The sequence below is a fragment of the Chlorocebus sabaeus genome, chromosome 2 (assembly GCF_047675955.1).
Source record: "Chlorocebus sabaeus isolate Y175 chromosome 2, mChlSab1.0.hap1, whole genome shotgun sequence".
In the NCBI taxonomy this organism is placed as follows: domain Eukaryota; kingdom Metazoa; phylum Chordata; class Mammalia; order Primates; family Cercopithecidae; genus Chlorocebus; species Chlorocebus sabaeus.
In genome coordinates this window covers 40790109-40808081 of record NC_132905.1, presented here as the reverse complement: position 1 = coordinate 40808081, position 17973 = coordinate 40790109, and the positions used below count along the sequence as shown (strand labels likewise).

Genomic DNA, 17973 nt, shown 5'->3' with positions numbered 1-17973 from the left:
AAGTTCAGAGAGGCAAGGACAGCTATCAAAAGCAAAAGCCAAGGACAGCTACCATACAATCCAGCAATCCCACTCTTAGGTATACACCAGAAAAAAGGAAATCAGTGTATGGAAAAGATCTGTACTCGCATGTTTACTGCAGCCCTATTCACAATAGCCAAGATTTGGAAGCAGCCTAAGTGTCCATCAACAGATGAATGGATAAAATGTGCATATACACAATGGAATACTATTCTGCCATTAAAAAAGTGAGATCCTGTCATTTGCAACAATATGGATGGAACTGGAGGTCATTATGTTACGTGAAAGAAGCCAGGTACAGAAACACAAACTTTACATATTCTCACTTATTTGTGGAAGCAACAAATTTTTTATTTTTATTTTTTTTTGGGGGACGGAGTCTCGCTCAGCTGCCCAGGTTAGAGTGCAGTGGCGCAATCTCAGCTCACCGCAACCACCATCTCCCAGGTTCAAGAGATTCTCCCGTCTCAGCCTCCTGAGTAGCTGGGATTACAGGCACTCGCCATCATGCCCAGCTAGTTTTTGTATTTTAGTAGAGACAGGGTTTCACCATGTTGGCCAGGCTGGTCTTGAACTCCTGACCTCAGGTGATCCACCCGTCTTGGCCTCCCAAAGTGCTAGGATACAGGTGTGAGCCACTGCACCCAGCCAGGAGCGAAAAATTAAAACAATTGAACTCATGGAGATAGAGAATAAAAGGAGGGTTACCAGAGGCTGGTAAGGTTAGTGGGGAGGTGGGTGGGAAGCGAGAATGATTAACGGGTACAAAAGAATAGTTACAAAGAATGTATAAGACCTAGTACTTGCTAGCACAAGAAGGTGACTATAGTACAAAACAATTGGCCGGGCGCGGTGGCTCACGCCTATAATCCCAGCACTTTGAGGGGCTGAGGCAGGCAGATCATAATGTCAGGAGTTCGAGACCAGCCTGGCCAATATGGTGAAACCCCATCTCTACTTAAAAAATATACAAAAATTAGCTGGGTGTGGCGGCAGGCGCCTGTAGTTCCAGCTACTCAGGAGCCTGAGGCAGGAGAATCCCTTGAACCAGGGAGGCGGAGGTTACAGTGAGCGGAGATCGCGCCACTGCACTTCAGCCTGGGCGACATAGTGAGACTCCGTCTCAAAAAAAACAAAACAAAACAAAACACAAAAACCACACACACACAATTTACCTGTACATTTTAAAATAACTAGAGTGTAATTGGGTTGTTTGTAACACAAAGGATAAATGCTTGAGGTGCTAGATACCCCATTTACCATGATGTGATTATTACACGATGTATGCCTGTATCAAAATCTCATGTACCCCATAAATATATTCACCTACTACGTACTTACAAAAATTTTAAAAATACATCAGTGTAGTGTGGGAAAAAAGAAAACAAAAACAAAAAAATTTTTTTTTTTTGAGACGCAGTCTCGCTCTGTCGCCCAGGATGGAGTGCAGTGGCTGGATCTCAGCTCACTGTTTTTTGTATTTTTTAGTAGAGACGGGGTTTCACCGTGTTAGCCAGGATGGTCCCCATCTCCTGACCTCGTGATCCGCCCGTCTCGGCCTCCCAAAGTGCTGGGATTACAGGCTTGAGCCAACGCGCCCGGCCCAAAAAATTTAAAAAAAAGAGTGAAAGCCAGATATGAATCCAGGCCTGTATGACAGACGTCAAGGCCAGTGCTGAGGAGGCCTTTCTACATTTGGGAAGTGGGCAGGGGTCACACTCGTTCGATCAATAATTCTATTTCCTGAGCATTTTAGCTTGCTAGGGAGGTAATGATGGGAAAAAGAAGAGAGGGATTTAGAGGCAAATAATAGTGAAAGCTTTTATCTATATCCCATTAAGCTTATTATTAGACACTATGTGTCAGGCACGGTGACAAGTGCCTTCCATGCCTACCTCCATTTCCTCCTCACAAGAACTATGATTTTCCCCATATTTCAGATGGGTAAACTGAGGTTTGGAGTTGCCATTTCCAAGGATACTCAGTGCCCTCGCAAAAGGCTGTTCGGTGTGTTTCCCCAGCGGGACTCACTGGCGAGAGAATAGCACTGGGAAGCCGACAGAGACCCACGAGATCCCAGCACTAAGCACACAGCACCCAAGCGAGCTGGCGCGCACTCCACCTCGCGCTCCCGGGGACGTCTGGTCACGTGGGCAATGCCCCGCCCCTCGAGTCTGCCCCGCCCCCTCTGGCGCTCCCTCCCTCTTTCCCTCCCTCCCCCTCCCTCCCCGGCCCGGTCCGGCCCATCCCCCTCCCCGCCGGCTCCGTGAGGCCCTGCCGGGTCGGGCTGCGGGCGGCCGGGCGCGGGTGGCCGGACAGACGGGCGCACGCGAGGACTGACGGACGGACGCACGGAGGGCGGCGGGCACGCACGGCCGGGGCCGGCGCTCCAAGGCCCGCCCGGGAGGGCTGGGGCCGCGCTCAGGTGAGACGACGGCGGCGCAGGCCCGTAAGGGGTGGGCCCGCCGGGTGTCCGCGGTCCTTGTCGGGCTGGCTTCGCGGGGAGGAGGCGCCGCCCGGGCCCGGCGCGGGAAAATGGCGCCGGGCGACCGAGTGGCACGGTCTGAGTGCGGGCCCGGCCCGGAGCCGCCCCGCCCGCCGCGCTTGTGTCCCCGTCGCCATGTTGGGGAGCGGGCCCCAGGCCTGCGGGCGGGGGCGCTGGAGGGAGCGGCGGTCCAGCCGGGTGGGGAGGGTGCTGGGCGCTGGGGCCGGCGCACTGAGGGAGTGCAGGGCTGGCCGGGGTCTGCACGGGGTGGCGCTCCAGGCCCGGGGAACAGGCGGGAGCCAGTAGTGGGGTCGTGGTCAGGGTCGTGGAGAAGGAACTCTGGATCCGAAAGGAACCAGGATTGGGGTCCATGGGCTGAGAGGATGGCAGGACGTGGAACTGGGTTAGGCCTTAGGCGGGGTTAGAGCCCTAGTGCAGGTAGAACCTGGTGATTGGGGTGGAGGCATGGGGGCCAAGCTTAGGCTGTCAGGGCTGGAGCAGTTCTTTGCGGGGAGGGAAGGAGGTGATTGATGAGGAATGAGGGCCCTTTGGGTACAGACGCTGGTATCAGATTGGGGCAGTTCTTGGGGTACTGGGGCTGATTTGCAAAGCTGTATAATTCCCAAGGCTCTGAAGACTTACGTTCCAAGCATCCTCCACTCCCTATTGGGGGAAGCAACAGGAAAAAGGAGGTGTTTGATGAGAGAAAAGGGGGACAAAAGGGGACTGAGGTTTGGGTGCAGGAGCTGACGGGCAAAAGAGGCACAGAGAGTGGAACTGGTTGGCAAGAAAGGAAAGAACCTTTATCAACTTAGGGAATTGTGTGTGTCTTTAAAAGGAGGGACCCGGCTGTTTGGGGGCGGTGACCCAAGGTGTCTTCCCTGGAAGGGGACAGCCCACAGCTTAAGAGCAGGGTCACCTGGAGAGGTCATCCGAAAGGCGTTATTGAAGCCAGTAAAATGGTGAAGAAGAGTGAATGTATAAAAACTACAAAGGCCTGAGAGATCAAGTAAAGGTTTCAAATCAGGTAGTGATTTTAGCTGAAACATAGAAAGGTAAAGTTGACTTTTCAAGATCTTACAAGTTAGTGGCAGAGGGTCTACTGGAAATGGTCAGCTGCCTGCTCACTAAACACATTGCCTTAAAGGAGTTTGCTAGCTGGGAGAAAGGTGTTAAGAAATGAACCATAACATTCGTGTGATGAAACTAAAAGCAAACAAACAAAAACAATAAGAAGTGAAGCGTAACAGTATATACCAGATAACTATTAAATTTGTTTTGTTCCTTTAATGACTTTGGCAATACAAAGGCTGAAGGGAATACAAAAGAGGGTAGGCAGCCAGTTATTTGGTATTTCCTGGCTCATCTCTAATTGTGCAAAGAAGTTATCTTTGAGACCTTCTAACTTTGTAGAGTTTTAAGAGATGCTCCGGCCAGCCATAGTGGCTCATGCCTGTAATTCCAGCACTTTGGGAGGCCAAGGCGGGAGGATTGCTTGAGCCCAGGAGCTGGCAGACCCCATCTCTACAAAAAAATAAAAAAAATTAGCCACTTGATGTGGCTTATACTTCTAGTCCCAGCCACTCAGGAGGCTGAGGTGGAAGGATCGCTTGAGCCTGGGAGGCCAAGGCTGCAATGAGCCGTGCTGTGATCGTTCCATGATATTCCAGCCTGGATTACAGAGTAAGACACTGTCTAAAAAAAAAAGAAAAATACTTCTTCTCTTCTAGGTGTTTACCACAAAGGGACACAAAATCCTAAAAAAGAAAAGTGAAAAATTGTAAAGACCCAGAGTCTCTATTTTGTTAATTGAAGTTGGATCATGTTAGAGAAGAATTCAAAGTTCGCACGGGCTATGGGGGAGTTCTGAAGGAAATATGCAAACTAGTCATGGAAAATAGGTCCAGGGCCCCATATAATTAAAGAGAATTAATGAACAGAAAGGTTATGAGGGCAAATTTTAAATAAGATTGTCAATACCATATATATATACCGCAACACAATTCATTTGTTCTGGGTTTTTCTTTTCTTTTTTTAATTTGTGGAGATGGGATTTCAACATGTTGCCCAGGCTGGTCTTGAGCTCCTGAGCTCAAGTGATCTGCCCACCTCGGCCTCCCAAAATGCTGGGATTACAGGCGTGAGCCACCGTGCCCAGCCTGTTCTGGGTTTTTCTAATGAAGGAAGACTTGACCTTATCTGTGCCGTGGACCCCTTTCAGAATAATATTTTTTAGTTGTATAAAATAAAGTACATTGAATTATAAGGAACACCAATTATATGGAAATATAGTTTCCAAAATATACAAATCTAATATTCATATACTTGTTTATCAGCACATTAAGAAATCAGATTTATTGATGGATCTGATAATTACAATTTCAAAGACGTGATGCGCATAAAGCCTACTTCAAGATTATATGCAACAACTGTAGTATGATATAAAGATATTTGAGATTTCTGTTGTTACAGAGTCATAGATACTGCTAATACTAGAATGGTATGTTACCTACACTCATATTTGAATAGAATAATAATTTTCAGTTAGAGATTAATAAAAGAGATTTTTTTTTTCTATCCGAGTTCACAAACCCCACTGACGTCCTGTCTATGGACTCCTGTCTGTGAACCCCAGGTTAAGAAACCCTCCTCCTACTACCAGGCATGTGTTCTATTCAGCGAACATTTACTGTGCCTCAAGGCATTTACTGCATATCAAGCATTATGCTGGGCTCTGTTGATTCAGAGGTCTTTAAGGCAGAGTCACTTCACTTTGGGTATGCAGCCCTATGAGTGAAGTAGACATATGAGCAATCATAGTTCAGGATGGTCGACACCAAAGAAGAGTTATTAAACATTGTAAGGACACAGAGATGGGTGTGTCTCTGCTCAAAGAATCAGGGAAGGTGTTTTGAAGGGGTGACATTTGAGATATGTCCTGAAAGATACAGGAGTTTGCCAGTGATATGGAGAGAAGGGCCTTTCAGGTAAAGACACGTTTTCAGGGAATGTATTAATAACTGAATGTGGCTGGAGCATAGAATGTGTGTGAAAGCATGGCCAGAGATGATACTAGGAAGACCGTGTTAGGAACCTGGTTGTGAAGGACCTTGCTAAGGAGTTTGGACTGAAACCTCAGCTGAGAGAGGCATTCAGGATCTTCGAGAAGGGAAGTATGGGGTGGAGGTTTAATTTCTAGGAGATAAATGGATGTTCTTTGGAAGAAGGGTAGACCAAAGACCAGAGAGGTAATGAGGATCTGAACTAAGGCAGAGGCTGTGGGCATTGATCAGAGTTAGAATTTGCAGGTGTTGACGATTGACATTGTGAGTGGTAAAAGGGAGGAGTTTTTTAGATTTCTGGTTTGGGGTGGTGGCTGTCAAAAGAGGTTTGAAAAAGTGAAAGGAAAATGAGGGGAGAATTCTCATTGATAATAAGGGCGAAAAGGTTTTTTTGGCAGAATAATAGAGTTGCTGTCAAGTGTAGTGTAGTTTTTGGTTAAGGAAATCAGAGGTGTCAGCAGACGTAAAAGACAGGCGAAAACGTGGGAAGTGTCCTACCTATAGTGTAGAAATAGCACAGCTGTCTATGTTAGGGGTCAACAAACTGTGGTCCCCAGATCAAATCTGGCCCACCATCTGTTTTTGTAAATAACGTTTTATTGGAATACAGCCACACTCATTTATTTACATATTGTCCCTATCTTCTTTTATGGTACCAATAGCAGAGTTGCGTAGTCATGACAGAGATGTGTTGTGTCAGTTCACAAAGCTGGAAATACTCTTTACAATAACACTTGCCAACCCCTGTTCTATATGTCTGAGGGTTGGATGTTCAACCTCTAATTTGCCATCCAATGTCTATATGATGATGGAGAATGAATAAATGTCTTGGTTCTGGCCTTGGGGCTGGATTACCCATGCACTGTGTACCTGCAGCACAACACAGACCCCTGAATATTTATATCAGTCAGTGATGGCAAGGTCTATTGTTCTGGAGTGTACTGTGTGGTAACTGTGGTAGTGCCAGCTTTACACAGATTAGATAATGCTCGGGCTTGTTTTGCTGTTTTTCTTACTGGGTTGTCTTTTACAAAATATTTCTTTATGGATTCTGATTATTAATCCTTTGTTGTTGATAGGTATTACAGATGTCATTTCCCAGTTTCTTGCTTATTTTAAATTTTTTTTTTTTTTTTTTTTGAGATGACGTCTTGCTCTGTTGCCAAGGCTGGAGTGCAGTCATGCCATCTCAGCTCATTGTAACCTCCGCCTCGCAGGTTCAAGTGATTTTCTTGACTTAGCCTCCCAAGTAGCTGGGACTACAGGCATGTGCCACCACACCTGGCTAATTTTTGTGTTTTTAGTAGAGATAAGGTTTCATCATGTTGGCCAGGCTGGTCTCAGACTCCTGACCTCAAGTGATCCACCTGTCTTGGCCTCCCAAAGTGTTGGGATTACAGTTATGAGCCACTGCACCTGGCCTGTTGCTTATTAAAAAAAAATCTGTTTAAGGTGTCATTTGTTAAAAAGTTCTGAATTTTAGTGTCAACTTTATCAATCTTTTCCTTCAAGATTTGCAGTTATTCTTTGTTTTGTTTTGAGGCAGGGTCTCGTTCTGTCACCAAGGCTAGTGTGCAGTGGTGCAATCTTGGCTCACTACAGCCTCAACCTCCTGGGCTCAAGCAGCCCTCCCGCCTCAGCCTCCTGGAGCAGTTGAGATCACAGGCATGCACCACTGTGCCCTGCTACTTTTTGCATTTTTTGTAGAGGTAGGGTTTCACCATGTTACCCAGGCTAGTCTCAAACTCCTGAGCTCAAGCAATCCACCCGCTTCAGCCTCCGAAAGTGCTCGGATTACAAGTGTGAGCTACTGTGCCCAGCCTGCAATTATTCTTTATATTCTGGAATCCCTCTGTTGTTTTCAATGGTCAGATCTCTAATGTATCTGGAATGGATTCTTATGTGTAGTGTAAGGTAGGGTCCAGTTTCATTTTTTTTCCCTACGTATAACGAGTGATCCCAGCATCATTTATTGAATGGGGCTTGCTTTCAAATTGTGAGCTTTTTTTGGTGGAGTCTGTCTGAGGTCCTTATTAAGCACTGCTGCTTGCTGATTGTGTGACCTTGGACAAATAAAACCTCATTGCGCCTCAGTTTCCTCATCTTTAAGGATAATAGTAATCTCATAGGGTTTTGTGAGGATTAAATGAGTCAATATACATAACGTGTAAAATAGTGCTTGGCATCTAGAACATGCTCAATAAATACTAGGTTTTCTTTAGCACTACTGTTCATTTCTGATTCCTCAGCACCTGGTACAGAGTAGGGGCTCACTTTGCTTAATTAAATTGTCAAATTAATTTGGTTTTCAGGTCAATCAGAATGGTTGAGGGTTGGGCTAAGTGTTGCAGGAGATGCTTCCAAGAAGCTGCTTAGTTTTAGGGGCTGCCTTAAATTATCTGCTGGGATAGAACTCTTCTCACGCCATCACTTTTGCAGAGAACTTCTGTAGCAGAGGTTGCAAACTGGCAACCTGTGGTTGGATTTGACCTGTATACATATTTTGTTTGGTTTACACAATATTTTTAATGTCTTAAAAATGTACACAGACTTCTGAGTTTCTGACTTAACTTTGAAAAATTGGAAGATCTGTGAACAGCAAGCCCATATTCACTTATAGCAGTAACTAGCTGAAACTTTTAGGTGGGATGTGTTTCCTAGTTCTCCATAGTCTGCACTGCTCTCTTGCTTTGCAGTTTATTTTTTTTATTTTTTATTTTTTTTTGAGACGGAATCTCTCTCTGTCTCCCAGTCTGGAGTTCAGTGGCACAATCTCCACTCACTGCAAGCTCCGCCCCCAGGGTTCACGCCATTCTCCTGACTCAGCCTCCTGTGTAGCTGGGACTACAGGCGCCCACCACCATGCCTGGCTAATTTTTTGTATTTTTAGTAGAGACGGAGTTTCACAGTGTTAGCCAGGATGATCTAGATCTCCTGACCTCGTGATCCGCCCGTCTCGGCCTCCCAAAGTGTTGGGATTATAGGCGTGAGCCACTGCGCCTGGCCTGCTGTTTATTTTTATGGCCCTGTAGACATTTAATTCTCTGATTCTTACTTTACTGAGGTTTTGAATGTTGTCTCTCCCAAACCAATAAATGACATATTGGGATGGGGGAGGATGGCCAGAAATTGATAGATGAGTTTGTGGGCAAGTAAATACTAAAATCTATTTCTAAGGATGAGCCATACTTGATCATAATGAATAGAATGATAATTGAAATTAAAAGATGAGGTGAAATTCAGCTTAGCTCCTTGAATATTTGGGCATCTACTATGTGTTAGATACTGTATTAGAAAATTACCACATTGGTGATAGAAAATTAGCCGGCCAGCTTTATGAAATACTCTAGAAGAACTCTTTTTACTTGTAATATGGAGCTCTTATCCAAGAGAGTGGTTAGAGGAGAAAGGAAATATAGGTATTATTTTCTCAAATATTTATTGAGCTCTACCATGTATACTGGAAACTGGCTAGAACTCTGCAAGATACCAGGATGAATCTAGCCAAGGTTTGTATGCTGAGGAATGTCTGTAATGTGTTATGGAGCTGGGGTACTAGAGAATAGTACCTGAAAGAGGTGGCCTGTGAATGAAACTGCCAAGAATAGTTAGTATCTTAATACTTGGAGATGAGACAGTACTGTATTTTCAGGCTGAGTGAAAGCGTAAGCACAGAGGTGGGTATTTAGGAGATGGTAAAGAGTCCACTTTGCTTGGAGAACAAGATTGTTATAAGGGTGTTGTTGGACTTAAGACTGGAAATGGAGATGAACAACAGCAACAATAATAGATAAAACCTAAAATGAATAAATAAAACTTAAAAAAATTAATAGTAGTAGTGGCTTTTTTTTCCCCCAGTGTGCTTTGGGTAGGGTTTTTTTTTTGTTTTGTTTTGTTATGTTTTGTTTTTAAATAGAACCAGGGTCTTACTCTGTTGCCTGGGCTGGAGTGCAGTGGTGTGATTATAACTCATTGCAGTATTTAATTCCTGGACGCAAGTGATCTCCTGCCTTGGTCTCCCAAATTGCTAGGATTATAGGTGCAAGCCATATGCCTGGTCAGTGGCTCACAGTTTTTGCATGGTTACTATTTGCAAGATAATGTGCTAAGCGTTTCATAAGTAGCATTTTATTTAATCCTTACAACAACCTGATGAGGTAGGCACTGGTTTTTAATCCCTTTTTACATATAAAATGAGGAAGAGAGCTAACAGTTGATACAGAAAATATTTGAGTCCAGGTAGTCTAATTTCAAAGCTTGTCTTCCTAATCTCTGCATACCACACAATCAAATCATGGAAGGCTTTGAGTCTCCATTTCTATTCCAAGCTGGGAAGTTTGGACTTGATTGACTAAATAGTGGAAAGTCATTGAATGTTTTTCACCAGTGATCTAATGAAAGCTGTACATTAGGAAAGGAAGCCTGATTGTGAAGTGTAGGATTGGCATGGGGAGAAAGGAGAGGTATGAAGCTAGTTTACTCTCTTACTTTTCACTAGATTGGATGGGTGCTCCTTTAGGACTGGGCTGGTGTCTGTCTCTGCCTTCCCTCTTCCCTCCCTTTGGCTCCAGTGTCTGCCTATTTTGATGTCTGTCATATTCATTTATTTTATTTTATTTTTTTTTTTTGAGACGGAGTCTGGCTCTGTCACCCAGGCTGGGGTGCCGTGGCCAGATCTCAGCTCACTGCAAGCTCCGCCTCCTGGGTTTACGCCATTCTCCTGCCTCAGCCTCCAGAGTAGCTGGGACTACAGGCGCCCGCCACCTCGCCCGGCTAGTTTTTTGTATTTTTTAGTAGAGATGGGGTTTCACCGTGTTAGCCAGGATGGTCTCGATCTCCTGACCTCGTGATCCGCCCATCTCGGCCTCCCAAAGTGCTGGGATTACAGGCTTGAGCCACCGCGCCCGGCCCTCATTTATTTTTTTAAATGTGATCTTTTTCTGCCTCACCTTATTCTAAAAAGGATGTAAAGTGGCTGCCTACGAGCTCAATAAACGTTCTGAATTAATTAGTAAATAACTAGAGTTATATTTAGATGTATATACAAATGAAATACTATGGCTTTGATGGCAGTAGTAATGCAGCCCTAGGGTTGGTCATATGCTTTATTCGATATACAAGCTCAATAAAGCAGAAGGCCAGGACCACACCTTTACCTTATGATGAATTGTGTATTCTATGTCAGTTACAATATTCATTATCAGTTAATAAATTAACTATATCAGTTATTATTAATGAGCACCAAATTCAGAGGGTATTCATACTTTAAATAGATATTTCAGTTTGTATTTAGCATTAACCAGCTGCAACTCCCCACTCCCATATGCAAAGGCAACAAAAGTTCCCATTAATCAGCTCCTTTACTGATGTTGAATCTATTGAATATCAGTTCAATAGTACCCATTTATGTACATTTTCTTTTTCTTTTCTTTCTTTCTTTTTTTTTTTTTTTGTCACGGAGTCTCACTCTTGCCCAGGCTGGAATGCAGCAATGAGATCTTGGTTCACTGCAACCTTCACCTCCTGGGTTCAAGTGATTCTCCTGTCTCAGCCTCCCAAGTAGCTGGGACTATAGGTGCACACCGCCACGCCCAGCTAATTTTTTTGTAGCTTTACTAGAGACGGGGTTTCACCATATTGGTCAGGCTGGTCTCGAACTCCTGACCTTAGGTGATCTACCTGCCTTGGCCTGTCAAAGTGCTGGGATTACAGGTGTGAGCCACTGCACTGCACCCAGCTGCTTTTTTTTTTTTTTTTTTAAATGAGACAGCGTCTCACTCCCTTGCCCAGGCTGGAGTGCAGTGGCGCAATCTTGGCTCATTACAACCTCTGCCTCCCAGGTTCGAGTGATTCTCCTGCTTCAGCCTCCCAAGTAGCTGGCTCACGCCTGTAATCCCAGCACTTTAGGAGGCCAAGGTGGGTGGATCACTTGAGTTCAGGAGTTTGAGACCAGCCTGGCCAACATGGTGAAACCCCATCTCTACTAAAAATACAAAAATTAGCCAGGCGTGCTGGCATGTGCGTCTAATCCCAGCTACTTGGGAGGCTGAGGCTTCCATCAGTTCTTGGTGCTCCTTGGCTTGTAGCTGCATCACTCCAATTTCTGCCTCTGTTGTCACATGACATTTTCCCTGTGTGTCTCTGTGTCCAAATTTCCCTTATAAGGACACCAGTAGGTCCCACCCTACTCCAGTAACTTCATCTTAATTGATTACATCTGCAGCAACTCCATTTCCAAATCAGGTCACATTCTGAGGTACTGAGGGTCAGGACTAACATATTTGGCAGGGGCGGGATGGGGGGCTACAATTCAACACATAACAGGTTGTGTTTGAGATAACATAGAAGCATTAAATTAAAATTTATTAAAATGGAAGGGTAAGATTGCAACAAGTGGGGTTAAGGAGAGAGTAACCAAAAGTACATAGGAAAATGTAAGGAATATTTAGGTAATGAAATAGTCAGACATCTGATTTGCTGGTGTGTTGAGGAGTTGTGGAGAAGTGAAGCCAGCGTACTTTCTTGGGGCCCTGGATGGCAGGTCTAAGACATTTGGATGTTGCTGAGTGAGCAGTGTGTGGGAGCGGGATGGCATTGCAGAATTTTGAAATGGTAGATAATTGATTCAAGCTTTGAGTAACTGAGTCAAGTTTTAGAGACATTCTAATATGATCAGGTGATCATGGATAAGTAAACACCCTGTAGAAAAACAGATGGTCAATGACTTAAGACACCCAGCCTCCCTTATTTGCCTATGCCGGTAACTTTTGCCAGCACAGTAAAGAGATCTCTCTTCTGTAAAACAACAAACTTTGAGGATTTTGTTAGCCCTCTCTTCTTGGTGAGTCATCTGTGGGCATTGAGAGATAACATCAGCTTTTCAGGGTCTCCATTCAAAAGTCTCCCCATGGATATTTCAGTGTTAATTAGTCATGTCACACTTCATTTGATTTCAGACCGTTCTTCAAAATTACTTCTTTTCCATCCTTTTCTTTACCTCTTGGTTTTTCTCTGAACCTTCTTCAGTTTTCTCATAATTTTAAAAAATATTGGAAATAATTGAAGAAAACTGAGTATTGTTTTAAAATAACAAATAGAATTGAGGAAGACTGTGTATTGTCCAGGCTAACGATGTGCTCTTTTTCTGTGTCTTTTTATTTTTAAATTATTATTATTTTAAAAAAATAGAGTCTTGCTTTGTCACCCAGGCCGGAGTGCAGTGGTGTGATCATGGTTCGCTGCAACCTTAACCTCCGAGGCTCAAGCGATCCTTTCACCTCAGTCTCCAGAGTGAACACGTGGGACTACAGGTGTTCACCACCTCACCTGGCTTTTTTTTTTTTGGTGGGGGTGGTGAAGTAGAGAATGGGTCTTCCTATGTTGCCCAGGCCAGTCTCAAACTCCTGGGCTTAAGCGATACTCCTGCCTCCCAAAGTGTTGGGATTACAGGCATGAGCCACTTGCTCAGCCTGTCTTTTTAATGGTAGCTATGTTGGCCTTGTCCAGGATAGGACTGTATTTAAATTTTGAATACTCATTCAAATTGTGGTCAGTAATAGCCCTCAGGTGCTTTTCTTTATTTGTGCCTAGGCATTCTTCCTGATTTTATATTTGCATTGTTTATACTTCCTCTAATAGCATGTGTCCCCATGAAATTTTAAAAATTATGTTTAAGGCTGTGCACTGTGGCTCACACCTACAATCCCAGCACTTTGCAAAGCCAAGACGGGTGGATCACCTGAGGTCAGGAGTTCATGACCAGCCTGACCAACATGGTGAAGCCCCATCTCTTCTAAAAATACAAAAATTAGCCTGGTGTGGTGGCACACGCCTGTAATCCCAGCTACTTGGAAGGCTCAGGCAGGAAAATTGCTTGAACCTGGGAGGCAGAGGTTGCGGTGAGCCAAGATCATGCCATAGCACTCCAGCCCATACAGTCTTTACTAGTTTAATTCATATAAAGGTTTTTTTTAGTCTTTCATTTGGCAATATATTGACGTACTTTTCCACACGTCTTTATATTTATCATTTTTAATGGATATATAACAACTAAAGTTTAAAGTACTCTGGTTATTTGGCATTAGGGTGATTTTCAGTTCGTTTTTATTCCTATTTTACAATTCTTTTTTTTTTTTTTTTTCCACGTGAGATGGAGTCTTACCCTGTCACCCAGGCTGGAGTGTAGTAGCGTGGTCTTAGCTCACTGCAACCCCCGCCTCCTCGGTTCAAGCAATTCTCCTACCTAAGCCTCCTAAGTAGCTAGGACTACAGGCGTGTGCCACCACGCCCGGCTAATATTTTGTATTTTTAGTAGGTTTCACCATGTTGGCCAGGGTGGTCTCCATCTCCTGACCTCGTGGTCTGCCCACCTCGGTCAGCTTCCCAAAGTGCTGGGATTACAGGAGTGGACCACCACACCCAGCCCTATTTTACAATTCTAAATTGTAGTGCTGTAACATCTTTTTAGAAATCTTTTTCTTCCAGTTTTTTTCTTAGAATATATTCCCTAAAATGATTTGATTAGATCTGAGGCTATCACTTTTTAGCCACATTGTCAGATTATTCTTTAGAACAACTACCAGTTTATAGTGCCACTAGCTACTAGTTCAGATTGAATTTCATAAATTTTTTCTTCTAGTATAATAGCAGTTCTTCAGTTTTGTGGGCTTTTTTGATGTTTTAAGTGTTTTATTAAAACTTTCAGGCTGGGCGTGGTGGCTCACGCCTGTATGTCAAGCACTTTGGGAGGCCGAGGCGGGCGGGTCATGAGGTCAGGAGATCGAGACCATCCTGGCTAACACGGTGAAACCCCGTCTCTACTTAAAATACAAAAAAAAAATTAGCCGGGTGTGTGGTGGGCGCCTGTAATCCCAGCTGCTTGGGAGGCTGAGGTGGGAGAATGGCGTGAACCCAGGAGGCCAAGCTTGCAGTGAGCTGAGGTCGCGCCACTGCACTCCAGCCTGGGCGACAGAGTGAGACTCCGTCTCAAAAAAAAAAACAACTTTCAAACATACAAAAAGCCCCAGAAATAACAGTAGAATGAACCACCCTTATACCTACCATCTATATTCAACATGTTGTCATATGCTTAATAATGTTTATTATGTTAAACCTTTTAAAAATAAAGATATGATACTATCCCTTTAATATTTTAGCACGCCATCTCCTTACAAGTAAGGATATTCTTCTACATAAACATGATACCATTATTAACACCTAATAAAACAGTAATTTCTTAATATTATCCAACATTAAATCTTTCTCCAGTTATCTCCGAAATGAGCCTTTTTGTTTGTTTGTTTGTTTTTTTGTTTTTTAAGACAGAGTCTCGCTGTGTTGCCCAGGCTGGAGTGCAGTGGTACAATCTCAGCTTACTGCAACCTCTGCCCCGTGGGTTCAAGCGTTTCTCCTGCCTCAGCCTCCCAACTGGGATTACAGGTGCCCACCACCATGCCTGGCTAATGTTTATATTTTTAGTAGAGACAGGGTTTCACCATGTTGGCCAAGTGGTCTTGAACTCCCGACCTAAAGCGATGCACCCTCCTGGGCCTCCCAATGTGTTGGGATGAGCCACCGTGCCCAGCTTTTTTTTTTTTTTTTTCTCTGAGACGGTGTTTTGCTCTTGTCTCCCAGGCTGGAGTGCAATGGCGCTATCTCATCTCACTGCAGCCTCCTCTTCCTGGGTTCAAGCAATTCTCCTGCCTCAACCTCCCTAGTAGCTGGGATTATAGGGTTGCATCACCAAGCCTGGCTAATTTTATATTTTTAATAGAGACCAGTGTTTCACCACGTTGGCCAGTCTGGCCTTCAACTCCTGACCTCAGGTGATCTACCCACCTTGGCCTCCCAGTGTGCTGGGATTATAGGCATGAGTCACTGTGACTGGCCATAATTTAAAAATTTTTTTTTATAGAAGTGGGGTCTCTCTGTGTTGCCCAGGCTGATCTCAAACTTGTAGCCTCAAGCAGTCTTCCTGCCTTGGCCTTCCACAGTGCTGGGATTACAGGCATGAGCTACCATGCATGGCCTCTTCTAGATTTTATTTCTGTTTTTGTATTATTCATTTGTAATATTATTTTCTCTTTGTTGCAAATTGGGTAGAGATTTATTTCTTTGTTTTTTAGCATAAATGAACCAGTTTATCTTGCCAATGAATTTCTTCTTCTGATAAAAAAATTATATAATCTTTATTGTTTATGGGTAAGCACAATATTCAATTTTTTTTTTTTTTTTTTTTTTTTTTGAGATGGAGTCTCACTCTATCACCCAGCCTGGAGTGCAGTGGTGCAATCTTGGCTCACTGCAAGCTCCTGCCTCCCGGGTTCATGCCATTCTCCTGCCTCAGCCTCCCAAGTAGCTGGGACTACAGGTGCCTGCCACCACACCTGGCTAATTTTTTATATTTTTAATAGGGAACAGGGTTTCACCACGTTAGCCAGGATAGTCTTGATACCCTGACCTCATGATCTGCCCGCCTTGGCCTCCCAAAGTGCTGGGATTACAGGTGTGAGCCACCATGCCTGGCCCAATTTTTTAGTTTTTAAATGATCTCTTTTGAACTTCAAAAAAATGCTATCCTGGCCGGGCGCGGTAGTCCCAGCTACTTGGGAGGCTGAGGCAGGAGGATGGCGTGAACCTGGGAGTCGGAGCTTGCAGTGAGCTGAGATCACACCACTGCACTCGAGCCTGGCAACAGAGCAACACTCTGTCTCAAAAAAAGAAAAAAAATGCTATCCTAATTGCACCAAATCATTTGAATGCTCTCTCTCTGTTTGAAAATACTGGTACATCCACGTAATACTGTTCCATCTGGAGGTTTGCTAAGCATAGTCAGTGTATTCATCTGGGTTATGAATAATGATGAAATGGTAGCTGCAAGACCTGAAAGCTGGTCTTAGGGCTTCAGTATTTGATTTAAAAGGTGACAGTTGGCCGGTCGCAGTGGCTCATGGCTATAATCCCAGCACTTTGGGAGGCTGAGGCGGGCGGATTGCCTGAGGTCGGGAGTTCGAGACCAGCCTGGCCAAATGGTGAAACCCTGTCTTTACTAAAAATACAAAATTAGTTGGGTGCAGTGGCATGTGCCTGTAATCCCAACTACTCAGGAGGCTGAGGCAGGATAATCGTTTGAACCTAGGAGGTGGAGGTTGCAGTGAGCTGAGATCGCGCCACTACACTCTAGCCTGGGTGACAGAGCAAGACTCCGTCTCAAAAAAAAAAAAAAAAAAAAAAAAAAAGGCCGGGCGCGGTGGCTCAAGCCTGTAATCCCAGCACTTTGGGAGGCCGAGACGGGCGGATCACGAGGTCAGGAGATCGAGACCATCCTGGCTAACATGGTGAAACCCCGTCTCTACTAAAAAAAATACAAAAAACTAGCCGGGCGAGGTGGCGGACGCCTGTGGTCCCAGCTACCTGGGAGGCTGAGGCAGGAGAATGGCGTAAACCCGGGAGGCGGAGCTTGCAGTGAGCTGAGATCCGGCCACTGCACTCCAGCCTGGGCGACAGAGCGAGACTCCGTCTCAAAAAAAAAAAAAAAAAAAAAAACAACAATTGCAAGAGCATAAAGCAAAGCAAAACAAAAATCCTGACAGCGTTGTCATTATGAACATATTAAGATAAGGGAGAAGAAACACTGGCTAATTCTGAGAATGATGGCCTAAGGACTTCCCTGACTAGAACCTAGATGGCATGATTTAATTCTTGTCATAGAGAAACCTAACAGAAGCAGAAAGACTTCTTTAAGTTGTCTTTCATCAGTGTCTTATGGCAAGACAACATTCATTATATAACATATGAAATGACTTTCCTACTTCTAAGAGACTTTGGACAAATTGTTCACTTGAGCCTTGATTTTTCTGTTTGTTCCTTGAAGGTATTGGACCCGATTATTGCTAAGCTCTGGTTCTTACTCTGCTCAGGTTCTCCAGTTATTTTTAGGGAATATTAAAAATTGTTTTGTGGATGTTGTAGAATTTGGTCAGTTTTTCACTGTCATTTGTATATTTAGATCATGGATTAGAAGATTGATGCTCCTAACCTGTGTTGTTTTTTGACTATAGCTTTATTATGATTGAGAGTGTGGTGGTGTTCATAATTAGAACATGGTGTATAAAGTAGTTTTCTCTATATTTTATTTTATGTGCCTACTGTGGTATGTAACAAGATGGGAAAAATCTCATTGAGCTTCTGACTTACAGTTTATGTTTATTATATGTGTTGGAATGAGTGATTTTGGAAATCTCAAGTTTCATGTTTTACTAATTTATCTTTTGTTTCTTGTACTAAGAAGTTAGGATTGAAGTTTAAAAATTAATGTTAATATTCCCTAATCCCTTAAATAGTCTATTATCCCTACCAAGAGCAAACCAGGGTTGTTGTATTGAAATGCCAGTCGCCTTGACAGGC

At 44.0% G+C, this 17973-nt stretch overlaps 1 protein-coding gene across 5 annotated transcripts in view; it reads left to right on the top strand.

The window, feature by feature from the left end:
- The first annotated feature begins 2246 nt into the window (after window positions 1-2246).
- The window catches only part of NCOA6 (nuclear receptor coactivator 6), a 120283-nt gene continuing 104556 nt past the window's right edge, over window positions 2247-17973 (top strand). For 3 of the 5 annotated variants that reach the window (XM_008021501.3, XM_008021496.3, XM_008021472.3), the window contains exon 1: window positions 2249-2446. The gene's annotated coding sequence lies outside the window, so the exon portion shown is untranslated. Of the gene's footprint in view, window positions 2447-17973 lie in introns of all 5 variants that reach the window. The other 2 variants (XR_012089861.1, XM_073008105.1) reach the window with 1 other exon arrangement.